At 40.1% G+C, this 25328-nt stretch overlaps 1 protein-coding gene and 1 long non-coding RNA gene across 9 annotated transcripts in view; one reads left to right on the forward strand and one right to left on the reverse strand.

The window, feature by feature from the left end:
- The window catches only part of LOC138757337 (uncharacterized), a 92450-nt gene extending 87466 nt beyond the window's left edge, over positions 1-4984 (reverse strand). For 3 of the 5 annotated variants that reach the window (XR_011353512.1, XR_011353508.1, XR_011353510.1), the window contains exon 1: positions 4933-4981. This is a non-coding gene — a long non-coding RNA (uncharacterized lncRNA). Of the gene's footprint in view, positions 1-4932 lie in introns of all 5 variants that reach the window. The other 2 variants (XR_011353509.1, XR_011353511.1) reach the window with 2 other exon arrangements.
- Positions 1-25328, forward strand: part of ipo11 (importin 11) — a 433130-nt gene that overhangs the window by 400124 nt on the left and 7678 nt on the right. The window lies entirely within an intron of this gene.

The following is a 25328-nucleotide window of genomic DNA, read 5'->3' on the forward strand; positions in this document are numbered from 1 at the left end:
ATAATCAGAAATCAAAGGATAAAATTAAGATGATTGGCAGAAGAACCAATAGTGTTTAAAGAGAATGTTTTCTGCTTAGAAATTGTTTTTGTTGGGAATCCACTGCTTTAATTGCTGATGGAAGCAGATTCAGTGCCACAGAGCATTAGCCATCTACTTAAAAAGAAAATATTGTAGGATTATGGAGAAAGAGTAAAAAAGGAATAATAATAACCCAGAGTGAAACACAAAAGCCTGAAGATGCTGTGACTATATTAAAAACACAGATATGCCGGTGGAACTCATAGGTCTTGCAGCGTCCATAGGAGGTAGAACTCTGTAACTGTATTCACAAATATGAGCAAAAAGCAGACAGACACCTGAATAAAAAGGCTGGGGGAGAAGGGAGCAGAGGTCAACAGACAAGAGAGGCGAAAATTGGATATGAATATGATGACAGGAGAGGAATGGTGATAATTAATCGGGGAGAGGGTGGCTCTGTGAATGGAAGAAAGGAGACAGAAGGCTCTTTCATGCCATCCTCCGCCTGGAAGCCAGCTATAAGTGCAGAGGAAAAATATAAACATCTTTCATGGAGCAGCCCTAAAAGGCTGCTCTTGCATTCATTCATGTTGAGTGAATGCAAGAGCTGATGGAAGCAGATTCAGTGCCACAGAGCATTAGCCATCTACTTAAAAAGAAAATATTGTAGGATTATGGAGAAAGAGTAAAAAAGGAATAATAATAACCCAGAGTTATTATTGTAGCGCCCTCCGGAGCTGATGGAGGCGGGGCAACTGAAGCTGTGGCGCACAGCTTGAACCGAATACAGTGGTTCCAACTACGTGGGGTATTAAGGGTAGGGAAGATGGCCATTCCTCTGCTGCTTTTTGAGCCCCTGATGAGCGACCCCGAAGGCTGAAACGACCCGATGAGCTGCCGTATGCCTGATGGGGTCATGGAGGGGGTGGAGGGAGAGAGGGAGAGAGAGAGAGGGAGAGAGAGGAGATGGGTGGTGGGCTGACAGTGTCATCGCAAAATCATCAGCCCACCCCTATCCAGCTGCATGAAAGGGCCTAGAGGGAAAGGAACCTATTGCTGTGACCACTGGAGGAAAGGAGGTAAAGAGAAAGGGACCTATTTCTGTGACTGCAAGAAATGCCAATACTCCTCCCTCTCCACCATTCTGGGCCCTAAACAGTCCCTGAATTTTCATGGGTCATCTTCTGCATCCACTGCTCCCATTATGGTCTCATCTATATCAGAGAGACCAGATGCAGATTGGGAGATTGCTTTGTTAAGCATCTTCACTCTGCTGCAATAGTGAGGATCTCCCAGCAGAAATCCATTTCATTTCCCTGCTCCATTCCCATGTCTGTTTGTGGTCTCATGTACGCTAGACTAAGATCACCTGTAATTTGGAGGAGCAGTACCTCCTATTCTACTGTGCACCCTTCAAACAGATGGCATTAGCATTGACCTCTCATCTCCATTAACCCCTACTCCCCAACTCTCCCTTCTCCTATCCCTGTGTTTCCTTTCCTCTTACATGTGCACTTTCTTTCCTTTCCTCTAGCTCTTCATTCACAGACCCTCCTCCTTTCCACCTTTCTCACCTTTCCTGTCCTCCTATTCATGTCCAATTATTATCTTATGGTCTGTGCTCCCCATCCTTTCCTCCATTCTTCCCAGACTTTTCATTCAGGCATCTGCCTGCTTTTTGGTCATACCTTGAAAGGCTCAGGCCTGAAATGTTGATTATCTGTGTTTACCTCCAATGGATGCTGCAAGACCTGCTGAATTTCTCCAGCATTTCTGTGTTTTTGTGAGAATAATAGCACAAGTCTGTCAAGAGCTGTATTCTGCACATTTGAACGATTTACATTCTTATGTGCTATGAGATACACAGAGTATTATAATCTGATGAATAACTATGGGGATGTTAGTAATACTCAAGATTCCATGGTGTAGAAGGCAGTCCAACACAAATGCAAAAAACAGAAGAGAAAAGGTAGATGATGAGTGAAGACCAGACACATGGCAACAACATTAAAACAGGATAAGAACCCAGGATACCAAAACCAGAAATCAATGCTATTAGCATATTGAAAAGGGATATTTTTGTTAAGCATGTGTCAGTCAATGTTCCCATGACAAATTTTTACAATAGATTACACTGGACAACAATTTTTTTCAAAAGGCTTGCTTTCTGAAAATTAATTGGGGATTACAATAGACAACTTCAACCTGAACACAAAGATAATTTCAGATTTTCTGTTTCACGTAGGAAGTAAGAGAAACATTAAATTAGCTTTTATTGAATTTAGCATGTTTAATCGCATAATGATGCTGACACAAGCTCTCAGGTTGACTGCTCATGTTACACAACAAATGTGAGGAGCCCAGGGTTTGTCTTGGTCTCTGATTTTACAACTGAAGTAGAGCTCATAGCTTTTCTTAATAAGAGCAGTCATGCTACTCCTTTAAGCATGTAATCGCCACAAATATAACAGAATGTAATGTAGCTGCTGCAGCATTGACTGTATTGCTGTATTGAATCTTAGTGAAGACAATAAATGCTATTGTTTAGTACACTCACTATGCTATTGCCTGAAGAACATGTGTATCCAAATGCATTCAATCCATATTAATGTAATTCACAGTATCAGTATATGTGAGCTGTTTTTATAGGCTGACTGCATCTATCCTGACTAAGCAATATATGCATAGCACCTGCACTGAGAGCATGCTTGGACAGACCAAAACAGCTTGCTTTATGAACAATATACCAGTAGACTTAAAATATGGCCAGAAAACACAAAAAAAGGTTGTATATAAAAAATGGTAGGTGAAAGGAAATTTTAAGGTGATTTTCATAATTAGCAGCCTATAATCCATAAAATACATCCAAAAGAGTTCAGGAAGAAAAATCTTGTTGTTGTCCGGTGTTGTTCATTAGATTAAATATGTGATCCTTACACTTTGACATCACATTTACTAATCCTGATTTAAATCAGTTAAAACAGTCACTATTTAAAATCTGAACTATTTCACAAGTTACTAAAGTCAATGGCATATATATATGCTTTGTAAAGCATGATGTAGCAATTGATTCTGAGCAGAATTAAGTTATTCCAACAACACAAGGAATAAGGCCTTCCCCGCGATTTGGCAAGATGACGGTTGACTATATTTTTCCTATGGTTCCCATTATCACAATTTTCCCCAGATTTTTAAAAAATTATTTTCACACAGGTAAAATAAAAAGGAAAATGTTAGAAATAACAAAAAAAAACATAAGTTCTGTAAAACACCAAATTACCCTTATTTTAACTGTATTGCATTCAGTCCTTTTATGCTGATCATTCATAAACAAAAGGTTGCAATATTCTTCAGCATTTAATGCATGCTTAAATTCATTTTTACTCCTTTTATGCCCAGTTATAATGTTTTTGTCATCAATGATCACAGTAATACAGGCTTATTTTATAGACACCATCAAACATTTTGAACACAAAAATGTATCAACTCAGGCAATCAGAAATAAAAATGGAAAATACCAGAAATACTGTACTCAGCAGGGAAGCAGCTGGCTTGGTAGAGATGAACATTTTGAGAATATTCATGGGGAAGAGAGGTTGATAGGAGAAAAACAAGTAGGAAAATTTGTGATAGGATAAATCTATTGTAAAGTCAAAATCAGCTTGTTCACAGCTGATCTAAAGGTGAGGGATAGGCTGATTTATTGTCCATAGTTGCAACTTTATCTCTTCTCAAGCTTTCTCAGGGTGCCCGGGAGAATATGCTTTGTTCATATCTCAAACCATTCAATGTAGTGGGATACATTCCTTCCTAAGTAATGTTACAACATTTGGGGGAAATTGTGCTAATATAATGATATAATGCATTCACATTTAGTTATATAAAATAATTCATCATTCAGAGATCATTCTGATTTTCCTAGAGTTTAAGGAGCTGCTTTATAATTTTCAAATTGAACTTACAGAGCTACAGGTAGCAGTAGAGAACATAAGTTAAATGATATTCTAACAAGATTCAAAATCAATCATGATTTCAATCCATGTGGTCCATAAACATCAGTGAAGATTTAAACTCTTTGTAATACAAAGCAGTGGACAGAATTTGGGATTGCTAATGCCATCCATTAGCATGAACTTCAAAAGACACACAACTTTCCATATGTCTGGCTTGAGCTAAGTGTCAGATGCTCAATATATTGAAATACTTCAACATAACATGAGAAAACCTCTTTCTGAGATGCAATCAGAATCCCCATGATTTAAACAGGGATTTCCAGCCTGAGGATTAAATATTTTTACATCAGGATACACCTTAAAAACTCTTATAAAGCTGTGGCAATTTTGATAGAAAGTGGTTCTCTGCCCCACAGTCTAGCCAGATGTTAAATGCTGTCCGGGGATTCTTTGCAGAGGCCTCAATGGTACACAACCATTTGAATAAAAACCTATTGCATTTGAAAGCAGTAACTTTCTAGTTTATTTTCCGTGATACAAGATCATCGAATAATTTTAGATTTTCATTTAAAAATGCATAAATATTATTTCCTCTTCTCTGAAATATTTGAATGAAATTTGACGATCTGCTCAATCCAATAATCTCGTGCAATTAGGTTATTCCCAAAAAATTAAAATAATTAGCTTCATTAATAGTTCAGAATCCAGATTATCCTTTTAGTTTATCAGAAAAAAAATGATCTTATAAATTGCAGTCTCTTGGCTTGCATGTACTCTCCTATGTTGAATCTATAACATACTTTAATTTACAAAATACAAAAAAACTGATAGCCCTAAATCAGTTTAACACTAGCAATACATAAAATAATAAAGTACATATTATATTCTGTCATTCAAAATGAATCTAAATTTTATTGAAGTCAAATCTATAAATCATCTTTACAAATCTAAATTATACCTTTGTGGCGGTGTGAGCAGTGAGAGAGACACAGCCACCACGTTGAGGGTCGTTAACAACTGTCTTTATTCAAATTCAGCGCGCCCCTTTAAGGACAGCATGAGCTCAGTCACCTGGTGCATTGTGACGTCATAATCACTGCCCAGAGTGCGCGCTGGAAGGGATGCTGGAGTCAGAGAGAAACCTCTGACATCGCCATTTCCCCATGGCTGCCCCGCCATGTGGCAATACAAGCGGGGCCAGTTCGCCATGAAGATGTGCGCCACCACACCTTTATAATTTCTTCAAACGTGTGCTACATCCATTTGTGAATTCTAATTTTAATTCAGCATCCAATACTGAGCAAAAATCATTGTTAACCCATGACATTTTAAGGTCTCTTCTGCCCATCTTCATTTGGTGCAGCTCTTTAATATATATTGCTTTTTAAAAAAATATATTTTAAGGGCATCTTTTATGATGCTAAAAGAAGCATCAAGGGGAAGCTGAAGCAGTGGCCTACCTGCTTGATTACAATCCATGTTTAGAGCATAAATAGAATAATAGACAGGAGAGAATGCAACTTGGTGATGAGCCATTAAAAACAGAAACTGTTTATAGTTTTGATCTCATTGTTTAAGAAAGGCTACGCTTACCTTAGAGACTTGTCAGGTAAGGTTCACAAAATGTGGTAGTACGGTGAGCATAGTAGTTAGCACAACACTGTTACAGCGCCAGCGATCGGATTTTGAATCCCACGCTGTATGTAAGGAACTTGTACTTTCTCCCCATGTCTCGTGGGTTTCCACCAGGCGCTCTGGTTTCATCCCACCATTCAGAACGTACTGGGGGTTATAGGTTAATTGGGTATTATTGGGCAGCACCGGCTGTTACTGTGGTGTATGTCTAAATCTAAAATTGATTTCTGGAATGAAGGGAGTGTTTAATGGGGAAACGTTGAGTTGGAAAAGCCTAAGCTCTCTGGCCTTTAGAGGTTTTTGAGGTAAGCTTATTGAATTTTTTTAGTTTCTGAGAGAGCCTGACAATGCCCTGATGGAGTAATCTAGAATTGGAGACATTGGCTTAGCTTAAAAGATCACCTACTTAAGTCCGTATGTTACGATTCTTTGGAATTAATTTCTGCAGAGAGTTTTGGATGCAGATTCGTTAATCCTATTTTGGACTCCAGGAGCATTGAAGAATATGATGAAGATCAGATCATTTAGAATAATAGAGCAAGCGTGAGAGACTATATTTCCTGCTCCTGTTTCTTCTGTTCTTATGAAATGCAGTGAAGGAGGGAAGTTAAATTTGAAGTGAGAAGGCTAATGAGAGAGGAAACAAAAGAAGGAAGGTCAGAAAAGGATATGTGCAGGAAGCAGGGATTAGTGCATGATATATGCGAGGACTGGTTATTGTACATAATATAAATATTAAAATAAATGTAATTACTCTTCCTTTCCATTTTATAATGTACTCTGTGGTGCTCCATATCTTCACTCCAGCTACTGCTGCTCTCTTCAACTTCATTTCCCCATGTAAGAAATCACCAGTCAGAATATGACATCAGCTTGGCTTACAGCGTATTGGCCTCAAAGTGGAGGCTCCATAATACGGAGGAAAGTTCTGTTGGATGGGGTAGTAACTGAGTCCAGAGGTCAGGTTTGTGTTAATGCCAACAGCCCATTGGAAAGGCAGTGAGCAGTGAAACAACAAAGTAGCTGGATGTACACCTCTCAGTTTGACAAAATTTAAGATACAGAGAATGAAGCAAAATTCAGCTTGATCATGAGTTTAGTACTGAAGCATTCTGCTGAGAAGGCAGTGAAAATTCTTGATGAGTAAGGCATAAAATGTCCACAAAGTAGAAATAAAATGTAAGTCTGCAGACACCGTGGCTGAAGTAAAAACACAACCCTGGCGAAACCAGCAAAGATAAAGATACATAACTGATGTTTCAGGCTTGAGTCCTTCATCAAGATTTGGAAAATTCTTGGCAAGTGTCCAAGTAAAAAAGGTAAGGGCTGGAGGGTTGGTGGGAGGAGCATGGTCCCAAAGGCAGGAGTTGATAGTTGGAGAAGGGAAGGAGGGCACAGCAGCAAGTAGGGGAGGAAGGGTGGCTGGGTGAATAGAGATGGAATGGTGTGGAGAGCTGAAGGAAAGAAGACAAGAGGAGGGGAAGGGAGGGAGAGAGGAGTACAGGTTAGCAGAAACCAGAGAAGTCTACGTTAATACCATTCAGCCGGAGAGTACCCAGAGCAAAATGAGGTGTTGTTCCTCCAATTTACAGGTGGTCCTAGCATGGGAGTGGGACGCAGAACTGAAATATTTGGCCACTGAGAGGTCCCGGTCATTGGTGCGGACAGAGCAAAGGTGCTCAGCGAGGGGATCTCCCAGTCTGCGCCCAGTCTCTCCAATGTAGAGAACGCCACAAAGGGAGCACCGGATGCAGTAAATCACTCATTGATTTTGGCCTAGTGTAGTGGTTCATAATTGCTGGATGCATTGATAGACAAGGGCACAACCTGAACATTAGGATTTGACAGGAATGCTGGATGCATGAAAAGCATCCTTTGATCAATAATCACAAGGCTAAGTTCACTTGTGAGAATGCACAGAAAAATATGTCTACAATTTCAAACCTGCTTTCGAGTTGATATGTCATTGTTCCGCTCGTTTACTGCCCTGACTGCTATATGAGTCCCTTAGGCTGCTCTTCACGTTGAGCTCCACCAATGAGTATTTGGACTGCAGGGACATAATGCATAGATCTCCCTATTCGCAAGGGTTTTTGTGGTGTGAATCCAAAAGAAACAATCAACTTCTGATCTTGCAATCAATAATCCAGGAGCACTGTATTTTTAATGCATCACAATTTTTCTGAGAATAAATACCAGGCTTAAAGAAGAGCTTCAACTTTGATATTGTGTAGTCTTGTGTGGTTCAATGATTCACTGAGTGAATGCTCAAAAGTCATCAAAAGAACCAACAATGTAAATAATAATTTTATTACATCAGGTTAAAATATTGAGTAGCTTGAACCTGTAATTAGAGCTGAGTTCAAAATAAATAAACTAATAATTTAGAAGTGATATCTACTCGAGAATAAACATTAGAGCAGTGTTTTTCTTTGAATAATGCCATATTAAAACTAATAGCTGTCAGCTTTATCATTTTTAGAAGTTTTTTTAGATAAACAACCATAAAATTTATGAAGGAATATATAGACGTCTTCATACCTATTTGTATGATTTTGAAATGAATCATCAAATATTTCTGTAAATGATTTATGAAGATTAGATGTATGATTTGTTATTATATTTGATATTGCTTTAAGTCCCCTTCTGCAAAGAGTTAATAATATTTATTGTTTTATTTGTATTTACTCGCTTATTTGGTTTTCCAGAAGGTTTGGAATGGAGTCACACATGTGAGACTATTGGCTAATGTTGAACTCAGTGGATAAAAGGCAAATTGTTAACTTGATGAGAGAATTGGCTGAGTGACAGAAGACACTGAAGAGAGGCATTTAATCAGATTGGAGGATAAGTGGTGTTCCACAAAAAGATGTCAATTTGGGTCCTAGCAATTGAGGAGTACCTGGCTGAGTATTAAAAATATGTGCTTATCTTCAATATCTCACTCCATCAGGGTGTGGTACCCATCTGTTTCAAACAGCCATCTATCACACTGGTGCCCAAGAACAGTAGTAACTTCCCTTAATGAATATTGACCAGTAACACTTACATCAACTGTGATGATGAAGTGTTTTGAAAGGCTGGTGTTGAGCAATGACTTGGATACATTCCAGTTTGTCTATCGTAGCAATGTGTCTATGGTGGATGCCATCTCACTGGCCCTACCCAAAGCCCTGGAACACCTGGACAGTAAAGATGAATTTATCATGATGCTTTATCATGAATTTATCGACTGCTCTTTGGCATTTAACACCATCATTCCCTCAAAAATGATCAGTAAACTCCAAGACCTGGGACTCAACACCCCACTGTGTAAATGGATCATGGATTTCCTCACTCCAGACCACAATCAGTGAGGATTGGTAAGAACATCTGGTCCACAATCTCCATCAGTGCTGGAGCACCAAAGAGCTGCATTCTTAGCCCCCTGCTCTACTCACTTTACACCTATGCACTGTGGCTCATTACAACAATAACATCATCTGCAAATTTACCAACAGTATCACTGTAGAGGGTTGTATAGGGAAAGGAGATGGGTCAAAGTACAGGAGGGAGATTGAAAACTTGGCTGAATGGTGCACCACAACAACCTTACACTTGATATCACCAAAACTGAACAGCTGGTTGTTAACTTCAGGAAGGGAAAGCCAGACATATGCAATCCAGTGATCATTGGGGGATCAGAGGCAGAGAGAGTGAGCAAATATAAGTTCTTAGGAGTCTCTATCTCAGGATTTTTCCTGGACCCTACTCACTAATGGTATTGTCAGCACCTCTACTTGCTCAGAAGTTTGCAGAAATTTGGAATGACACCAGAAACCCTGCAAATTTCTACAGATGTGTGGTGGAAAATGTGCTGACTGGCTGCATCATGGTCTGGTATGGGGACACCAGTACCCCTGAATGTAAAGCCCTCCAAAAGGTAGTCGACACAGCTAAGACATAGGAACATAGGAAGTAGGAACAGGAGTAGGCCAAAAATGGCCCATCGAGCCTGCTCTGCCATTCAATATGATCATGGCTGATCTAATTTATGATCTAACTCCACCTACCTGCCTTCTCCCATATCCCCTAATTCCTCTATCATGTAAAAATTTATCTAACAGAATTTTAAATATGTTTAATGAGGCAGTCTCAACCACTTCCCTGGTTAAAGAATTCCAAACATTCACTACTCTCTGGGAAAAACTATTTTTCCTCATCTCTGTCCTAAATCTACTCCCCCGAATCTTGAGACTGTGTCCTCTCATTTTAGTTTCCCCGGCCAGCTCAAAAAACCTTCCTACATCTATCCTATCCATACCCTTCATAATTCTATATGTTTCTATAAGATCTCCTCTCATTCTTCTGAACTCGAGTGAATACAATCCTAGACGATTTAATCTTTCATCATAAGTCAACCCCTTCAACCCAGGGATCAACCTAGTAAACCTCCTCTGGACCGTCTCCAAAGCCAGTATATCCTTCCTCAAATATGGAGACCAGAACTGGACACAGTACTCCAGGTGCGGTCTCACCGGTACCTTATACAGTTGCAACATTACCTCCCTACTCCTGAATTCAATTCCTCTAGCGATGAAGGCCAACATTCCATTTGCCTTATTAATAACGTGCTTCACCTGCAACCTAACTTTTTGCGATTCATGCACAAGCACTCCCAAGTCCCTCTGCACAACAGCATGCTGTAGTTTTTCACCCTTTAAATAATATTCAGCTCTTTTATTTTTCTTGCCAAACTGGATAACCTCACACTTACTAACATTGTACTCCATCTGCCAGACCTTTGCCCACTCATCCAGCTTAACTATCTCCCTCTGCAGACTCTCCATATCCTCATTACAATTTGCTCTTCCACTCAATTTGGTGTCATCCGCAAACTTGGCTACACCGCATTTTGTCCCCTCCTCCAAGTCATCAATGTAAATGATGAACAGTTGTGGGCCTAACACTGACCCCTGCGACACCCCACTTACCACTCTCTGCCAACCTGAAAAACTCCAATTTATCCCGACTCTCTGCCTCCTGTCAGATAACCAATTTTCAATCCAGGCCAATATACTTCCCCGGACTCCACTTTCCTGTAACTTACTGATAAGTCTCTTGTGCGGCACCTTATCAAACGCTTTCTGGAAATCCAAATATACAACATCAACCTGTTCCCCTCTATCCACCGCACCCATTATATCCTCAAAGAATCCTAACAAGTTTGTCAAACAAGATCTTCCCTTTCTAAAACCATGCTGCGTCTGCCTCATTGAACTCTTACGTTCCAAAAGTTTCACTATTTCATCTTTAATGACGACTTCAAGCATTTTTCCAACTACAGACGTCAAGCTAATTGGCCGATAATTTCCAGTCTTCTGCCTACATCCCTTCTTAAAAAGTGGCGTGATATTTGCTGTCTTCCAGTCTGCCAGGACCTGCCCAGAATCCAAGGAATTTTGGTATATGACCACCAATGCATCAACTATAACTTCTGCCATTTCCTTCAGAACCCTTGGATGCATATCATCAGGACCAGGTGATTTGACTGGCTTTAGTCCCATTAGTTTCTCCATCACTACTTCCTTTGTAACAACTATTTTATCAAGGCCCTCCCCAACATTCGCATTCTTAACTCCGCACTTGGGCATGCTGGACATGTCTTCCACCGTGAAGACTGACACAAAATACTTGTTTAATGCCTCGGTCATTTCCTCATTTTTTGCTACCAGTTTTCCTTTCTCATCCTCCAAGGGTCCTATGTTAACTCTGGCCGCCCTCTTCCGTTTTATATATTTATAAAATTTTTTGCTTTCTGTTTTTATATTTTATGCCAATTTACTTTCATAATCCTTTTTCCCATTTCTTATTACCCGCTTTGTAACCCCTTGTTGTCTCTTAAAGTTTTCCCAATCTTCCAGTTTCCCACTGCTCTTTGCAGCTTTGTACACCTGCGCCTTCAATTTTATACTCTCCTTTATTTCCTCTCTTGCTGCCCTTTTTCCTGACCGGAATATATTTTTGTTGAGCATTACAAAATATTTCTTTGAAAATCTTCCACTGTTCCTCAACTGTTTCATCAATTAGCCTGTGCTCCTAGTCCAATCTGCCCAATTCCTCCCTCATCCTATGGTAGTCACCCTTGTTTAAACATAATATATTAGTTTTAGATCTAACTATTTCCCCTTCCATCTGAATGAGAAATTCAATCATACAATGATCGCTATTTCCCAGATGGTCTCTGACTATTACATCATTTACTCTACCTATCTCATTGCACAACACTAGATCCAGGCAGAACCCTCCCCACTACCAAGTAAGCTGCTGTCGGTGAGAAACAGCAATCATCTTGGATCCACACCACCCAGCACATGCTCTGTTCTCTCTGCTGCTATCAGGAAAGAGGTATAGGAGCCACAAGACTCACACCACCAGGTTCAGGAACAGCTACTACCCCCCCCACCATCAGAATCCACAACAACAAACTCAGAGACTCATTTAAGGACTCTTGTGCACTTTCATTGATTTTTTTATTTGCTCTGTGTTACACATTCAGTTTGTTTACATTTGTTATCTGTTTACAATTCTTTATTTGTTTACATGCATATGCTGTTTACATTCTTTTTGCACTACCAATAAGTGGTAAATCGGCCTCACCCACTTGAAAGAAAATCTCAGGGTTGTATGTGATGTCATGTATGTACTCTGACAATAGATCTGAAATCTGAAAATCTGATCATATGCATAAGTAAATTAATGCACAAATCCAAGATCACTGAAAATTCCTGGCAGACAGCCACACTTTAAAGATGGTGTAATTGTGAAGAATGTTAACAGATAAAGTGAAGAGGCAGAGCTGGCAATTCATTGGAATTTAAGCAAAGTGGTCATGGTATTTGGAGCTTAAAGAGAGAAAAAGAATATTTTGCAATGAAAGGTTAGAATTAGGGGAGTCAAACAGCAATGTAAATCACTGTACACAGTTTACTGAGTATTCATGAAAGGTAAAAAAAAAATAATCAAACATACTAATAGAAATGGGTCTGTCTGAAATATAATCAAGTTATTCAACAGGTATACAATACTTATACTACTGCAGGAACATTCTGGGTAATTTGGATTCCACAACTTCTGAAAGATTTGTTGACACTACATAACTGACAGCAACATGTGAAGTTAGTACATGGGCAATTAATAAGGCATTTCAGGTGTTACTTTTGGTAATAGCTTGTATTTGAGTTCCACTATTATAATGTCTTGATTAATGAAAACTTCAAATACTTTTGAAGAACTTTCAAACAAAAATGTGTAAATTTTATTTTTACATGAGGTATGAGTGAGTTGTTAAGGTTTTTCACATCACATCCCTGCTCTTGTATCCTATTGAGATATGAATGCCAACATTGCATTCACCTTCTTCACCACTGACTCATCCTGGAGGTTAACCTTCAGGATATCCTGCATGAGGACTCCCAAGTCGCTTTGCACCTCTGAATTTTGAATTTTCTCTCCATTGAAATAATAGTTTGCCATTTTATTCCTTCTACTGAAGGGCATGACCATATACTTTCCCATACTGTTTTTTATTTGCCTCTTCTTTGCTCATTCTCCTAATCTATCTAAGTCTCTCTGCAGCTTCTCCATTTCCATCCTACTACCATCCCCTCCACCTATTTTTGTATCATCTGCAAACTTAGCCACAACACCATTTATTCTCCAATCCAAATCTTTAACATATATCTTAAATAAGAAATGGCCCCAACACCAATCCCTGCAGAACACCACTGATAACCAGAGGCCAACCACAATTGGATCCCTTTATTCCCACTCTTTGTTACCTGCCGATTAGACAATGCTCTACCCATGCTAGTGTCTTTCCTGTAATTCCTTAGGTTCTCATCTTGTTAATAATCCTCATGTGCGGCACCTTGTCAAAGGCCTTTTGAAAGTCCAAATGTACAACATTCACTGCATGTCCTTTGTCTATCCTGGTTTCCTCAAAATATTGCAGTAGGTTTGTTAGGCAAAATTTTCCCTTCAGGAAACCATGCTGACTTTGGCCTATCTCATCAGACACCTCCAAGTACATGTACTCCGTAATCTCATAGAATCCAACAATTTCCCAACCACGATGTTAGGCTAACAGGTCTATAATTTCCTTTCTGCTGCCTTCCTCCCTTTTTAAATAGCAGAGTGGCCTTTGCTATTTTCCAGTCCTCTGGAAACATGTCAGAATTTATTGATTTTTGGAAGATCATCTCTAATCCCTCCACATACTTTATTGCTACTTCTGTCAGAACCCAAGGGTGCATTCCATTTGATCTAGTGATTTATCTACTCTTGCAGAAATTAACTCAAAGACTGAGATATTGAGTTCATTTCAAGAGTTTGTGTTGTTACGAGCCCAAAGGACCCCAAAACCCAGCAGCAATACATATTCACCACGTCAAGTAGTTACTTAAACAAAAGTTGTTTTTAATTATCTTTAAACATGAAAACAGAATCAAACTTTAACTTATCACTATTAACTTAACTAACCCAACTTAACCCCCTTCTAATTCTAAGCGCACGTATGTGTAATGTGTGCATAAATTTAAGAAAAGTTATTTGGTTCACAGTTCAATCTCACTTCTTATTCTTCCAAGTTCACTGGTTGCAAGCAATTCTTATACTGTGCACAGAATTGAACATGTATAAAGTTCACCAGGCTTTGGTGCTCGAAGAAGGTTCTTGTAGGTTTGCAGAGAGAGATGTGTTGTTCCAGGATTTCCACAACTGAGGAAATCAGTCACCTCAATGTCTTGCTGATGAAACTTGCCTCATCAGGGTTCTCCAAATGATAACCTCTTTCTTTCAGGCAACCACAGAGTTCCTTTCTGTTCCCCTTATTTCAAGAGAAACATCAGACAGATAGCACTTCCAACCATCAGCCACTCTGGAGCTTCTGTTTCAGTTCCAATAAGCTTGTTACAGCTGTCTCTCTCTTTCTCCATCTGAGATTCAACACTGCCAGCAGCATGTCTTCTCTCTCACTTGCAAAACCCCGACCTTCTCCAGCAAACAATAGGAGTTAGTCTTCTGCTCCCATCTGTTGTTTTAGGCAAACAAGAGCTTCTTAATGACCTCTGAGTGAGCACTTTGCAGTGAGGTCAAAAGCCTTGCAAAAAGGTCCAAAACAGACAACCTGGCTCTTCCAAGACAATAGTCTATTCGTTTCATGGCATCATTTTAATTAGCACCTACTTGTGAATTATGCATAGCATTCTCCATAGTTCCTCTTCAAAGTACTATGGATATGAATTGTCCAGTATTTCAAATAAGATCTGTTTTAAAGTGTGTGTGTGTGTGTGTGTGTATATATATGTAACCCTCTAATTTTACCAATTTATCTTCCAAAAACATTCCCATATATTCTATCACAGTGTACATGATATCAAGAAGAGCCTGCAGAAGCCTAAACCACCATCAGAACTCCAAATTTCAGCAGTTCCAAGTTCATATTTATACAGTAGAAAACAACGGTTGGCCTATGTTTTTTTTTTCACTTTCCACATTAAGTGTCTGATGAATCGTTCAGGTGGCCTGATTTCACATTCTTCAAGTTCAAGTTCATTTATCATCCGATTACACAAGGGCAACCCAATGGAACAGCGTTCTCCGGTCCTCACTGCAAAATACGACACAATACACAATCAGACAAGTGATACATGTGCTGGACAAATATATAGATATAAAAATAAATATTGTTTAATAAATAGTAGTCTTGGGTAGTTAGAGCGAGGACTTCATTTAGTCATGCAGCATTTTCGCTGCTCTTGTTAAGTGTCTGAGGAATCTTTCAATGGGTTAACTCAATCAGTCTCAGAATCAGAATTATTGCCGTGAATAAGTCATGAAATTCGGTGTTTTGCGGCAGCATTATATCGCAAATGTTCAAACTGCAACCATCTTACAACATTTAAAAAAAAGTGCATGAAATGTAAGGCAGTGTCTATGGTTCATAGATTATTTACGAATCTCATGGCAGCGGGAAAGAAGCTGTCCTTGTGCTGTTGAGTGCTCATCTTTAGGCTCCTGTACCTTTTTCCCGATGGTAGCTGAGTGAAGAGGGCGTGGCCTCTATCCTTTGAGGATAGAGGTTGCATTTTTAAAACACCGCCTAGATGTCCTCGATGGAGTAAAATCTGGAGGCTGTGATGTTGCAGGCTGAATTAACAACCCTCTGGAGTTTTTTTTAATCATATTTAACAGCGTTTTAACAAGATTAGCATAATGCAGGGGTCTCAAGCTTCCGGCCCGCGGGCCAACTGCAGCCCTCGGGACGATAGTTTGTGGCCCTGCCTTAATATGAAAGTTTAATGTTAGTGCGGCCCGCGAGTTTGATATGATTGGCACTTTTCAGTGTTGTGTGCGGAGCTGAACGAACCTACCAATCACGGTGGGGTATATTACTCTCAGGGACGGGACATCGGCTGGGCTTATTGCGAATATAAGCATATTTGTGTGCATTTTCTATTTGTCATTATATGCACGCGGCACATGTGCAATTTCCGCGGCTGCTTCCGCTTCACGTGCTTCAGCGTCCAGTCTGAACCCGGAAGTTGTTGCTCAGCGGGACAGAAAAAGAAGCGGAAAAGACGCATCGGCTAAACACTGAAACTTCAATGCAACAGTGACACCATTTGAATCTGAATAATAATAATTACATTTCTCCAGTCAGCAACTATATGTGGTTTCTTCAGTCTTCTATATCTGCTGTATTATTATTATTTTCATTATTATTATTTTCATTTTATTTATTTATTACTGATTGATTTTTTTTTCTTGTGAATTGTTAATTTATTTATTTTTTCATCTTATTTTGTGTTTAAAAAAATAAAAATAAAGACATTTGATAACATTGGAATTTTTTTGTAAGATCTTTTCTTGTGGAAAACCTGATGCGGCCCAGCCTCACCCAGACTCTACCTCCAGCGGCCCCTGGGTAAATTGAGTTTGAGACCCCTGGCATAATGGGTATTATCAGGACTCAGAATCAATCAGTCATTTAACAGCGTTTAATAGCATTTCTGTAGACACTGCCGTTTCATAAAGCAAAAAATCCGACCATAAAGGCAGAGAATCCCCACCCTCATGTTGGAAAACTTACCTTCATGATTGCTCCCTGACCGGCTCCCAGGTATCGACTCCAATCCCTCTCCGAGGTAGTGTCAGCAGCAGAATAGAGCACTCCGCCACGCATCATGAATGTACTGCAAGCAGTTGGCGAGGGATGGGCTGAAGACATTGTGGTGATGCTGTCAGCTTGTGACTCACCTCTCTTTTCTCTCTCCCACTCACTCACCCCTCTCCCTCCATGATCCCCTCAAGGCAGGGGCAGCCAGCGAGGTCCGAGCCATCAGGAGCAGGCTGTGACAACCTGGCCTTTTGGGCCGGTCGTCGGCACCAGTGGCTCAATACATGGCAGAGCAAAGGCTGTCTACCTCACCCATAATCCCCCATGCAGCTGGAACCGTTCTGGGAAACACAGAGTGATTCCAGCTGCATGGGGGATTATGGGTAACAAAGTCGGCCATTTCTCAGCACGTAAGTAAGGCATCATGGCGCCAGTATCCATGCCTCCTGAACACCACATCAACACCCCAGCTTCCTCCAGGCTGAAAGAGGACATCAGAGCAGGTTTTTCTGGGCCTACATGAAAAGGTAAGAAATACCTTTTCATCCGGCTTTTAGTCGGCCTCCATGTGGAGGTCAACTATGAAAAGGCCTTTTTCCTCCCTAAAGACTCATCTCTTGATTATTGGAAACCCTTGCTTATTCTGAAGGTTGTTCTCAGCTAGCATCAGTAGTTTTAAATTCAGCTTGCTTGTAACAGTCAAGTATCCCATCCTGCATTAGGAAATGTTAACCCTTTTTATTACATCTACATTTAGACCTTTCAGGTCCCCCATCACCTTCTCTCTGGTGAAGGTGACTGCATTTGCCTCTCTTCCCTGACACCCTTGTATGTCCAATATACTGGAAATATCTTCCTCAAGAAAGACTGTGCAAAATACTGATACAGTTCCTTGTTTCCCATTGCAATTTCTCTGATATCATTTTCTATCTACTCTTGCCTCTTTTTTATTCTTAATATACTTCAAAAAAAATCTTTGATTTCTTTCATATTATTTACTAGCTTTCTCTCAGATTTCATCTTTTCCTTCCGAGTGACTTTCAGAATAGCATTCTGTATGCTTTAAAAGCTTCCCATTTTTCTCTGTTCCCATTAATGTTTGCTTCCCTGTGTGCCCTTTCTTTTGACTTCCCTTATCAGCCATGGCCCTTGACATCACTTTGCAACCATCCAACACGTTGATCAGTTCGCAGTTGGATTATTTATTGTGTGCAATTCTTGTCACCCTCTGTGGAAAGGATGTCACTGAGCTGGAAAGTGTACAAAAATGATTCAAAAGAATGTTATCAGGACTGAAGAGTTGGAGTTACAAGGAACAAGTGGATAGCCTAGTACTATTTTTTCTTGGAAGTAAGAGGCTGAGGTGTCACCTATAAAGGTAAATCAAATAATGAGGGGCGTAAATGAGGTGAATAATCAGTCTTTTCCTAGGAATAAGAGATTTAAAGCACAGGGCACAGATTTAAGGTGAGGGAGGAAACATTTAAAAAGGATCTGAGGGACAACTATTTCCAGACAGTGTTTATGCAGCGAGGAAAGTATTTGTCTTGTGCAGTGCAGGTACATAATCTTTTCCTTGGGGTATCAGTAGTGCAAAAATATGTACTAAAGAAAAGGAGAGAAATGTAAACAAAGAAAGAAATGTAAATGAACTACAATACACAAAATAAATAATCAATAATAAAAAATTGTGCAAAGTAAGTGTCCTCAAATGAGTCTGATTGAGTTTGTTGTTTTGGAGTCTGATGGTGCAGGGGTAGCAACTTGTTCCTGAACCTAGAGGTACAAGTTATGTGTCGGCTATATTTCTTTCCAGCAACAACAGAGCATGTCCTGGTTGGTGTGGATCCTTGATGACTGTTGCTGCTCTCCAATGGCAGCATTCCCTGTAAATTTTCTCGATGGTGGGGAGAGTTTTGCCTGTGATGTACTTGGCTGTTTCCTGTACCTTTTTCAGGGCTTTCCACTCAGAGGTATTGGTGTCCCCATATCACACCATCATGCAGCTGGTCAGCACACTTGACAATACGCATCTGTTAAACTTTGCCAAGGTTTTCAATGTCATAACAACCCTCCACAAACTCCTGAAAAAGTGGAGGCACTGACGTGCTTTCTCCATGATGACATTCATGTGTTGGGTCCAGGAAAGCTTACCCTCTCCACCTCTGATCCCTCAATGATCACTGAATCGTACGCCTCTGTTTTTTTTCCCTCTTAAAGTCCACATTCAGCTTTGTTTTGGTGACATAGAGAATGAGGTTGTTGTTATTATACCATTCAGCCAAGTTTTCAATCTCTCTCTATGCTCTCAACACCCTTTTTTTACATCCCACTACCATGATATTGTCAGCAAATGTATAGATTGTGTTATTGTCATACTGAGCCACACTGTCATATGTGTAAAGCAAGTAGAGTAGGGGTCTAAGAATGCAGCTCTGTGGTACTCTGGTACTGATTGAGATTGTGGAGATGTTCTTACCAATCCTCACTGATTGACCTAGAGGTAAGGAAATCCAGTATCCAATTATACAGTGGAGTAGTGAGGGCCAGGTCTTGGAGTTTGCTGATCAATTTCGAAGGAATGATGGTGTTGAATGCCAAAATGATCAATAAAGAGCATCCTGATGTATGAGTCTTTTCTTTCTAGGTGTTCCAGGGCTTTGTGTAGAGCCAGTGAGGTGGCATTTGCTGTAGGCGGTAGGATTCATATTGCCACTCAAACAGGAGCTGATATGCTTCAACAACAGCCTCTCAAAACACTTCATCACTGTGGATGTGAGTGTCACTGGTCCACCATAATGTCAGCAGATTAACACATTCTTCTTTAGCACAGGTACGATGGAGGCCTGTTTGAAACAGCTGGGTACCATGCCCTGCCAGAGTAAGATGTTGAAGATCTCCATGAATTCATTGGCAGGTTGGTCAGCACAGGTTTTTAATACACGGCCATGTACTCCATCTGGGCCAGATACTTTCCTTGGATTCACTCTCCTGAAGGCAGTCCACATGTTACCCTCATAAACTAACGGTAGAGGATTATCAAAGGGGATGTGCATTAGTTCATTCATATTCTAGTGGTCATATGCCATCTCCTACTGCACCAGATTTGGTTATGAAGCAGGTTATGCCATTTAGGCCCTGCCACAGCTGCTGGGTATCCTCAGCTGTTTCCATTCTTGTCCGAAAGCTCCACTTCACCCAGGAGAAGGCTTGTCATAGGTCGTTCCTGCTCCTTATCTAATGTTTTGGATCACCAGACTTTAATGTCTGTGATCTGGGTCTTAGTAGATTTTATTTTTAACCCAGGGCTTCTAGTTGGGGAAACCCCTGATCGATTTGGTGGGGACACATTTGTCCACAGCTGTTTTGATAAAGTCTGTAACGGCCCAAGTATAACATTCAAATTCTCAGCTAAGCTCTTGAACACCACCAAATCCACTGACTCAAGGCAGACCTGTATCTGTTCATTAGCCTCTCTCGATGACCTTCTGGCTTTCCTGATCTCTGGAGCCTCTCATGTTAGCTCTGTCTGTATAAAGGCAGAAGGAGCGCACCCAGGTGACTTGACTTGCCAAAATGCAGTTTTGGAAAAGAACGGTAGGCCTTCCTTATCTTGGTGTAGCAGTGATCAAGTGTGCTGGGACCTCTGGTACTGCAGGTTACGTACTGGTGGTAATTGGACAGGGTTTTCTTAAGACAGGCCTAGTTAAAGTCATTGACTATGATCTGTAGTGCATCAGAGAGGGCCTTCTCCTGTTTGCTGACCACATCATGCATCTCCACCTGTTTGTAATCAGCATTGGGAAGATGACCAAGATATAAACTCTAGTGAGAATCACTGATGAGAACTCTTGGGGTAGATAGAAGTGTCTGCATTTAATCGAGATTTTCTCAAAGGCAGTGGAACAGGAGGTCGACATGACCCCAATGTCTGTTCACCAGCCAGTGTTAACTAAAAGGCACACTCCGCCCCACCCCCCCCCCCCTCCTAGTACCAGTACAGTCTGTGAATGGTAACACCCTCTAGTCAGATTGCAGCTTCCAGTTTGTTCTCTGTAAACAAGGTCTTGGTGCAGCAAACAACTGAGATTTGAATCGTCTGTTTCTGATAAAGTAGCCTTGCCCTTAGGTCATCAATTCGATTTTCTAATCAGAATCAGAATTTATTGTCATGAAGAAGTCACGAAATTCGGAGATTTGCAGAGCATCATGGTATAAACATTCATATTTTAACCATGTTACAACATAACTATATATAAAAATAATAATAGTGTACGAAAAGTAAAGCAGTATCTTTGGTTCATTGATTATACAGGAATTTGATGGCGATGGAGAAGAAGCTATCCGTCATTGAGTGCTTGTCTTTAGACTCCTGTACCTTCTTCTCGATGGTAGCAGAGTGAAGAGGGTGTGGCCTGGGTGGTGAGGGTCTTTGAGGAGAGAGACTTCCTTTTTAAGACACCACCTCATGCAGATGTCCTCAATGGAATGAAGTCTGGTGCTTGTGATGTCACAGGCCGAATTAACAACCTTCTGGAGTTTATTCTTGTCCTGAGAATTGGCACCTCCATACTAGGCAGTGATGCAACCAGCCAGAATGCTCTCCATGGTATATCTGTAGAAGTTTATGAGAGCCTTTGGTGACATATCGAATCTCCTCAGACACCTCACAAAGTATAGCCGCTGGTGAGCCTTTGCATCAATATGGAGATTTCAGGACAGATCCTCAGAGGTGTTGACACCAAGGAATTTGAAGTTCTTAACCCTCTCTGCTACTGAGCCCTCAATGAAGACTGGGTCGTGTTCCCCTGACTTCCTCCTGAAGTCATCAATCATCTTGCTTTTGCTGATGTTGAGCGACATCAAGCATGCCAGTTGCCTTCTTCACTACCCTATCTGCCTGTGCTACTATTTTCAGGGAGCTGTAGATTTGCATTCCTCAGCCTTTCTGTATATCGCCACTCTTGCCATTTACTTTATAAGTCCTGCCAGCATTCAACATTCCTAAAATGCATTGCCCCACATTCGTCTGGATTAAATTCCATCTGCCATCGCTCGGCCCAACTTTCCAGCAGATCTATATCCTACTATTTCCTTGGGCAAACTTCACTATCTACAACTCCACCAATATTCATGTCATCAGCAGACTTTCTAATCAGACCCAAACATTCTCGTCCAAGTTATTTATAACATATAACAAACAGCAAAGGTCCCAGCATTGATTCCTGCGCTTCACTATTGGTTGCAGACTTCCAGTCAGAAAATGATTCCTTCACTACTACCTGCACCATTGTGGATCCATTTTGTCAACATATCACAGATTCATGTGGTTTTACCTTCTGGACCAACCTACTGTGCAAGACATAATCAGAAGCTTTGCTTAAGTTTGTGTATATCATGTAAACTGCCTTGCCTTCATCAAGACAAGATTTCCCTTGCACAAAACCAGGCTTGAACTAAATGCTAGATAAGGTAGTATAGTCTTTTATGCAAGTCTAAAACTAGAGAGCATTCATTTAAGAAGAGGGGAAAGATTTAAAAGTGACATGAGAGCAGCTTTTTCGCACAGAGGGTGGTTGCTATATGGAACAACCTACCAGAAGAAGTGGTAGTGGTTGCAATGTTGAGGAGATATTTAGAAAGGTACTTGAATTGGATGTGGGCCAAATGCAGGAAAATGGGACTCGTTTAGACAGACGACATAGTGAGTATGGTCAAGTTGGCTCTGAAGAAACTTTTTACGTTTTGCAAAAGTCTATAAGTCCATCATCGTTATCTTTTTCCATGTCTACTTAAAATATTTGACCATCCTCAATCCCTTAGACATGGAAAATGCAGCCCATTCCTTCAAAGGACTTTCTACATACCATTTTTTTTAACTATTGTAACTTTTGTGAATTATTTGATTAATTTTAAAAATGGATTATCTCAAACAAGGAACAAACACACAAGTCCATATGCTGACATGAAATTGTATTATAGTTCAAGGGCAAACCAACTATCTGCTCGCAAAATCCTGCAGGGCTTACCAATCAGAGGTGGGTCCACCACATGTCAGGATAGCTCACTGGAGAACTCTGGGGGAAAGTGTACTTCCAGCTGCATGAAACCAGAGAACACTGGCAGTTTGCCAGTCATTGCAAGTGCTACCTCATTGTTAGTGAATAACATTACAATTAAATTCATCGCTTTTCTTCCAACTGCCTGACAGTTCATTCCACACCATAATCACTTGCTGTGTAAAGTAATTTTCCTCTTGACACTTTGGTTGTTTTTTTTCTTTTCTTTTGACCCTTCTGAATAGTGCTGTTTATTTCTATCCATCTCTCTACACTCTTTATGACTTTGTGATCTCCTGCTAACTTCCTTTGTTTCGCAAACAACTTCGACCTCAGTATATCCATTTAACTGAAATCTATAGAATCTCTCTCAGGACTACACATCTTCGCTATACTCTCTAGGTGCCCAGACCAATGTTTTGTATTTCTCCGATGTTTATAAATGTTCATCATAACATCCTTCCCTCTCTGCATTTTTAGCCCAGATGGGGTTATATTAAGGTCTTTCATGGTAGGCTGATCCAGAAGGTACTATTGCATGGGATCCATGGTTTGCACATGGAATTGGCTGGCCATAGAAGTCAGAGGATAGTGATGGAAAGCTGCTCTTCAGACTGGATTTCAGTGACCAGTGGTGTTCCATAGTGATCTGTTGTTTGAAGTTTATACAAATGACCTGGTTTAATAGATTTGTAGATGACATGGAACTGTGGATAGTTTGGAGGGCTATCAACAAAACTCTAAAAGGAGACCAATTAGTTACAGATATGGGCAGACAAATGGCTGATGGAGTTTCATCTGGACAAGTATGAGGTGTTGCACTTTGGGAAATAAAATGTATGGGGAACGTATATAGTTAATGGCAGGACTTAAAGAGCATGAATATGCAGAGGGATTGAGGAGGTACAGGTCCATAGCTCCTCGAAAGTAACTTTGCAAGTAGATAGGCTGGTAAAGAAGGCTTATGCTAAGAGTACTTTTGTTGTGCAGGGCATCCAGTATATCACTAAGGAAGTCATGTTACAGTTATATAAAACTTATGTTAGGTTGCATTGAGAATATTGTCTGCAATTCTGGTTCACCCCATTACAGAAAGATGTTAAGGCTTTGGAAAGGGTGCAGACAAAATTTAACAGGATGTTGTCTGGATTAGAGGGCACGAGCTACAAACAAGGGTTGTTTTCTCTGGAGCATCAAAGAAGTTAGTAAAATTAGGAGAGGCATCAATTGGATGGACAGTCTTAAACTTTTTCCCAAAGGTAAAAATGTCAAGTATTGGAGAATATGCATTTAAAGAGAGATGGGACAGTTTAAAGAAGATGTATGGGGCATGTTTTTTTTTAGTCAGAGTGATAGGGCCTGGAATGGACTGCCAACATTTGTGGTAGAAGCAGATACAATGGTAGCCTTTGAGAGGGTTTGAGGTAGACACATGAATATGCAGGGAACAGAGGGATATGTATCATGAGAAAGCAGCAATTTTCTAGTGAAAATTAGGGCACATGTTCAACACAATCATGTGAACCAAGGGGTCTGTCCCTATGATATTTGTATTGCAAGATTTCTTCATTGTCATGTAATAAACAGGTGTAATATTACACAAAATTGACCACCGACTTGTTTCAGATAATTATGTAAGGCCACCCAGCTTTCCCCACCATCCCATCAACATAATTGGTATCTTCCTTGGCTCAGTTATTTCAAATCAACTCAGAGGATCAGACCAGAATCTATGTTGTATGAGTCAATAGACACATGCAATACATTTACTTATATTTACTGAAGTGGTTAAAACTTCTTTCAGCTCTGTTTAATTTATGCATCCTTCCTGAGAACTGGTATAGCCAGTATATTTTCTTGTTTAGTATTTTCCTGATGGGAAATGACCAGAACTCATTAAAATTTGATTATCAAGAGACGTTATCATGAAAGGAATAATTTACTGGTTTGTTCTCCAAGTTTCCTCATGATTTTCTTTGTTTTTCCTTCTTAGTTCCAAATAAGTGTGGTTGTTTACAGCTAGATGCTTTGGGCCCCAGGTTGATGACCCCTGAGTCATTGGAAGGACAGGAAAGAGTTTTTCCAAAGTTCCTATTAGTGTCATTGTCTTGGAGTTCCTATTTACTACCACTATATGCTTTAAGGTTACTTTTCTCAGAAGATTGACTTGAACCTTAATTTCACACTGCATAAACATGACATTGTTACATAATTAAAGCTAGTTACTGCCAATTATACAGCTTTGTTTTGTTTTCTTTCTTCGATTTTAATTCCACTTTCTAATTGGAACTACGGGTCATTCAGAGTTGATATGATATCACTTGTCCTTTTATAAGACGCGTTTTATTAATATTCTATGATCAAGTTCAAATAAGTACCATTGAATTTTGTAATTAATATGTCAAACACTTCTTCTTCTCTTTGGCTTGGCTTCGCGGACGAAGATTTATGGAGGGGGTAAAAAGTCCACGTCAGATGCAGGCTCGTTTGTGGCTGACAAGT

Source organism: Narcine bancroftii, chromosome 3, assembly GCF_036971445.1.
Source record: "Narcine bancroftii isolate sNarBan1 chromosome 3, sNarBan1.hap1, whole genome shotgun sequence".
Lineage (NCBI taxonomy): Eukaryota > Metazoa > Chordata > Chondrichthyes > Torpediniformes > Narcinidae > Narcine > Narcine bancroftii.